Below are 6000 nucleotides of genomic sequence, written 5' to 3' on the forward strand. Positions count from 1 at the left end.
ATGTTGGCCAGGCTGGTCTTGAACTCCTGACCTCAGGTGATCCACCTGTCTTGGCCTTCCAAGTGCTGGGATTACAGGCGTGAGTCACCGCACCCAGCCATTGTCAAGAGAATTTCTAAGGCTAGCCATGACACTAGTCATGTGTCTTTTTAAAATTTGATCCTCTCATAGATATAAGGTAGTTATTTAGAATGAGAGATCTCTAAAATCTTTTTTTTTTTAATTAATGGTCTTTATAAGTTGAAGGATCCATCTTTTGCTCACTGACAATTAGAATTTCCAATGATGTACTTATTCCAGTAGCAATTCAATCCAAAAAGCCTTTTCATGGAAAGCCTAAGAGCTGATTTTCCAGGTTTAGAATAAGTTTTTAGCACATAAGCAAGTGGTGTTCCTGGAGAGGGCATAGAAGAGATATTCTTAATAATTCCAAAAAACTCATTCCCAGGAAGAGGCTAAGCTAGTGAAAGACTTGTTGCCATAGATACTTAAGGATGGTGTTTGTATGTCCTGTTCCACCAGTATCCCACAAATTGTGGGGGCCTGCCAGTTCCAGACCCATTAATTCATGACACCAGGCTCTCCTGAGATTGGACTTTCCCAGGACAAACCAGGCAACCACAGTTGAAACAACAAAAACTCCTATGGATGGAACTTCTTATTTAAGATAAACTCCCCTAAGAGATTGGTACATTCAGAACAAAACATGTGCTGCTTAAAATCTTATGTGCCTCAGCTTTCCAGCCATTTTCATATGTGACTTGAAAATCATGCCTCCTGGATGGTAAAAACTAAAGGAGATTGCTCCACTTGGTCACAAGTCATACTCTCAAAGACAACACAAGACAAGAGGAGAACCTCATCTGTTTTTTGTTTCAGGGACTCACAGCAAAGTTTGTCTAAATAGACGCTCATCTGATCAGAACTGCAAAATGACCAGTGTGCAGGGCCGGCTTGAACAATGGGTTTATGGGGGTTTTAGGCCCGTGTTCTACCCTGTGGTACTCCTCTTTATGACAGAACAATACAGAAAGACAAAGACAAATCACTATTTCTGGGAGGCAAAAGATCAGACAGTAGGAATATTCATACCAGAAAAGTACACCGGAGTCATTATACCCAAGACTAGCCATAAAATACCCTTCCTCCCAATCAAGATTTTGGAGAGGAATAGAGAAAAGACAGTGATTTTACCGTCCATTCAACTGGAGTCCACAGAGAGGCTTGGATTCTTGCTGGTAAGAATTTCTTACGCTTCTGCCAGTTTGTCAGGGCGGGGGTTCCCTTGACTGCAGCTTCCAAAGAGCAGAGAGGCTTTGGTATGCTGCCCGCTGCACCAAAACTATAGGAGCTAAGAAAAACTTCCCCTTCACCCTCTGAAGTTTCACTGAAAATCAACAACAAAATGCAGATGAATAGGAGGAAAGGCATACACATTTATTAATGTGGATAAAAAAATCAGAGTGATTACCTCACCATATAACTGGGTACAGATGTTTGTGTTCTCTTCTTCTTAGGGAAAAGGGAGATGGGGAAGTGTGGATAATCTTTGGGGGGTACTAAATGACTTTTAAGGGCATTCAATGGTCTTGAAGAGCATACACTAGCCTGAACAAAGTCTGTTGGAACTACAGAATAGATAATAATTTGTGACAAGTTTGTTCAGGTGTGTTCACAGGCTTCAGTCTTTCTTCCTGCAATATGAGTTCAGGCAACGAAAGGGAAGGGACCAGAGGTAATTGTTTTCCTCTTTGGTGGGTCTGGACTTTAGACAGATAAGGAAACTTCAGAGAACAATTTCATCCTGTGCTTTGCGAGACACAATGTATGGAGCAGTCAGGGAGACATTGAGGATTCTTATTCAGTTTACCATGTCAAAGTGCCATATTTTGAGGCATCAGTTTCTGAGTGCCAACAACTTGACTAATGAAATACATGTGGAGTTGTTGGGAGGGAATTTTGGAAATATTCCCACAAAAGGAAATAGACAGCTGGCAAATGCTCCTTTTGCATTTCCCACTTCTACTTCTTGCTTTTTAACTTTGAATTTGATGTAATTCCTGGAGCTTTAGTAGCCATCTTGAATCATGAGGCAACCTTGAGAAGGAAAGTCACTTGCTAAGAATATCATAGCAGAAGAGAGAGGGACACTGTATTTCTGATTATTGTAAGTCTTCCCTGCTAGTGCTGCACTGAATATCTTAAGACTTATTTTACAAAAGAGAAAGTTAAACTTATAGTTCTTGTAAGTCACTGTTATTGAAAGTAACTGTTATGAGGAGCCACATGCAATTTCTAAATGATACAATGTGTCCAGTCTCCCGGTAGTAGAAACCAACACTGAGTCCCTGATATGGAAACAGTCTTCTGGGTGATAAGCCAACTATCTGGTGGCAGGTTGACTACATTGGACTGCTTCCATCATGGGACAGGCAGTATTTTGTTCTTACTAGAATACACACTTAATATGGAAATGAATTTGAATTCCCTGCACAAAACACTTCCAGTAAAACAACTATCCACGAACTTACAGAATGTCTTATTCACCATCATTGTTTTGCATACAGCATTGCATCTGATCAAGCAACTCACTTTACAGCAAAAGAAATAAAGTGGTGGACCCATGCTTATGGAATTCACTGGTATTACCATGTTCTCCATCATCCTGAAGCAGCTGGTTTGATATAGTTGTGGAATGGCTTTTTGGAGATTCAGTTACAGCACCAGCTAGATGGCAGCATTTTGAGAGGCTGAGTCAAGATTCTCCAAGAGATTGTGTATAGTCTAAATCAGTGTCCAAAATTCATGGTACTGTTTCTCCTGTAGCCAGTTTTCATAAATCCAGAAATCAAGGCATAGAAATGGGAGTGGGTCTTCTCACTATTACCCCTAATGATACACTAACAACATTTTAGCTTTCCATTCCTGTGACTTAAAGCTCTACTGATCTAGACATCTCAGTTTCAAAGAGAGAAATGCTTCTACCAGGGGTCCCAACAATGATGTCTCTGAACTGGCAGTTAAGACTACTGTCTGGCCTCTCTGGGTGCCTTGTGCCACTGAATGAACAGGAGAGAAAGGAATTATTGTCTGGTTAGGGTGATTAATCCTGATTACTGAGGGGAAATTGGGTTGCTTCTGCTACACAATAGGAGCAAGATTGAGACTGTCTGAAATACAGCAGAACCTTGAAGGTGACTTAGTTCTCCAGTGTCCTGTGATTAAAATTAGTGGAAATTTTAATTTGGTCTACAACAACCCAATTCTTGCAGGGCTTCTAGAAATCCAGATCCTTCAGGAATGAAGTTTTGGATCATTGCACCAAGTAAAGAACCAAAAGAAGTGAGGCATTTGCTAAGGGCAAAGGGAATGTGGGATGGGTAGTGGAAGAGAGTTATAAATACCAGCTCATGCCCACATGCCTATGCCTATGGTAGAAATGAGGACTGTGGTGGTTATAAGTATTTATTCCTTATTTTGGTGTTTTCATTTAATAATTTAATTTTACATAAAATTTAATAATTTAATATTTTAATTTTCCCTCTGTCATCCCCTTATCATCTAACATACGACTTGTTAATAATTAACTCAATATTATATTTAAGTTACAAAATATAAAACAGGGAGTATGAACCAGGAAGGAGAAAATGAACATCACCCAAAGGCACAAAAGGGACTCTACACCCTCTTCTGGGAAAATAATTAGTGTGTTTGCAGCCTTATGTAGGATTATTATATCATTTTTGATGGAAGTAAGTTGTTATTGTTTTTATTTGGAGATTAAGTGTGGTTCAAGGAAGCTTATTTGAGGTCAAAGTTGCCAAGAATGGACTGTGGTAGCTTTATAATGTGTCAGCTTGGTTAGGTTTAACTACATCTCACAGAATTTATCATTTTATTTCTGGTCAGGTTGGGCCACATGTATACTCTTTATACCAATTGCATTATTTCTCCACTGTTGTAACTCAATCATTAATGTATCTACAGTTGACAGAATAAAGGACCAAAAAATGTACTTGTTCTAATTCCTAGAATCTATGATATGGTATATTACATGGCAAAGGGAAGTTAAGGTTACAGATGGAATTAAGATTACTAATCAGATGACCTCAAATAGGGAGATTAGGATTATCTGGGTGGGCCCAATGTTATCTCAAGGTCCTGAAAAGTGAAAGTAGGAGACAGTGTCGGAGTGATTTCATGTGAGAAAGAATTGACTAGTCATTGCTGGCTTTGATGAAAGGGGGCTACAGTCAAGAAATAGAAGGGCCTCTAGAAGCTGGAAAAAGCAAGATAATGAATTCTGCCCTAAAACCTCCAGGAAGGAACATAGCCTTACCTACATCTTGATTTTAGTCCAGTTAGCCTGGTTTCAGACTTCTGACATCCAGACCTATAAGAAAATAAATTTTTGTTTTTTTAAGCTGCTAAATTTGTGGAAATTTGTGATGCAGCCATAGTAACCTAATGCAGTAACCTTTTATTGGCCTTCCTCCATTCACTGCCTTCAACTACTTACTTTCTTACTATTTTTATTGGGTCATTTTCCAAATAAACAACTGTACTTAAATCATTGTCTCAGTTCTGCTTTTAGGAAATTCAAATGAAGACAGTCTTTCTCCACAACAAATTCTACTGGTATGACCAAGGGTATGTAAAAATAGGATATAATCTGTAGAGTGATTAGGAGATATGGATAGATATTATTAGTAACAGGCCAAAAAGGCAGCATGCAAATTGGCTTAGATTGAGGGAAGTGAAAACTATCTCATATTTCAATAAGATTAGTTGCAAGAAAAGGAAGTAAGCAGAACCAGGAAAATCTCCACCTCTGAGAAGGAAGGGCTGGTAAAAAAAAAAAAAAAAAAAAAAAAAAAAAAAAAAAAAAAAAGGCCTTCGGGACAAAGTAGATGCGATGAAAGTCAAACCACACTAGAAATCACACCAAAATTCCTCAGAAAAGTCAGCTAAATGGAGAATTCACTCTCAGCTTTCTCTTGGTGCAAGCAAAAGAAAGTGAAAATGTCATTATACTGGATTTCTATATATTTGAATCTGACAGAAGCAGTATATTGGGCTCTTACAACATAATCATAAAAATTAAAATGAAATAATTCAAAGAAGAAACAGCGTCTTTTCTATTAAGTTGTCCTCTTACTAGTTGTATTAGAGTCAGGGTTCTCCTGAGAAACAGAACTAACAGGGTGTGTGTGTGTGTGTGTGCATGCATACACGCAAGTGTGTGTGTATGCATGTGTGTGTGTATGCGTATTGGGAGAGGGAGGGAGATTTTTAAGGATTTGGCTCTCATGATTGTTGTAGCTTGGTGTCTTAGTTCACTTTGCTATAACAAAAATCCCATAAACCGTGTAGCTTTTAAACAACATAAATTTACTACTCACAGTTCTGGAGTCTGGAAAGTACACAATCAAGGTACCAGCAGATTCAGTGCCTAGTGCAGATCCTTTTCCTTGCTCACAGGTGGTGCCTTCTCACTGTGTCCTCACATGATGGAAGGGGCAAGAGAGCTCTCAGGCCTCTTTATAAGGGCACTAATTCAAATCATATGGGCTCTACTCTCATGACCCGATCACTTCCTAAAGGCCCTGCCTCCTAATATAATCACCTTGAAGGTTAGGATTTTGACATATGAATTGGGAGGAGGGGGTTCACAAACGTTCAGACCATAGCACATGGTAAATATAAAACCTGATAGAATAGACCAACAGACTGGACATAAAGAGAAGAGTTGCAGTTTGATTCCAAAAGTGCTCTCTGCTGGCAGAACTCTTTCTTGCTTAGAGGAAGTCAGTCTTTTTTCTAGTAAGGCCTTCAATTGATTGGATAAGGCCCACCAACATTATGGAGGGTAATTTGCTTTACTCACAGCCTACCAATTTAGATGTTAATCTTGTCCACAAAACACCTTTGTAGAAACATCTAGAATAATGTTTCACCAAGTATCTGAGCATCATGGCCCAGCCAAGTTGACACATAAAA

Source organism: Pongo pygmaeus, chromosome X (assembly GCF_028885625.2).
Source record: "Pongo pygmaeus isolate AG05252 chromosome X, NHGRI_mPonPyg2-v2.0_pri, whole genome shotgun sequence".
NCBI lineage: Eukaryota > Metazoa > Chordata > Mammalia > Primates > Hominidae > Pongo > Pongo pygmaeus.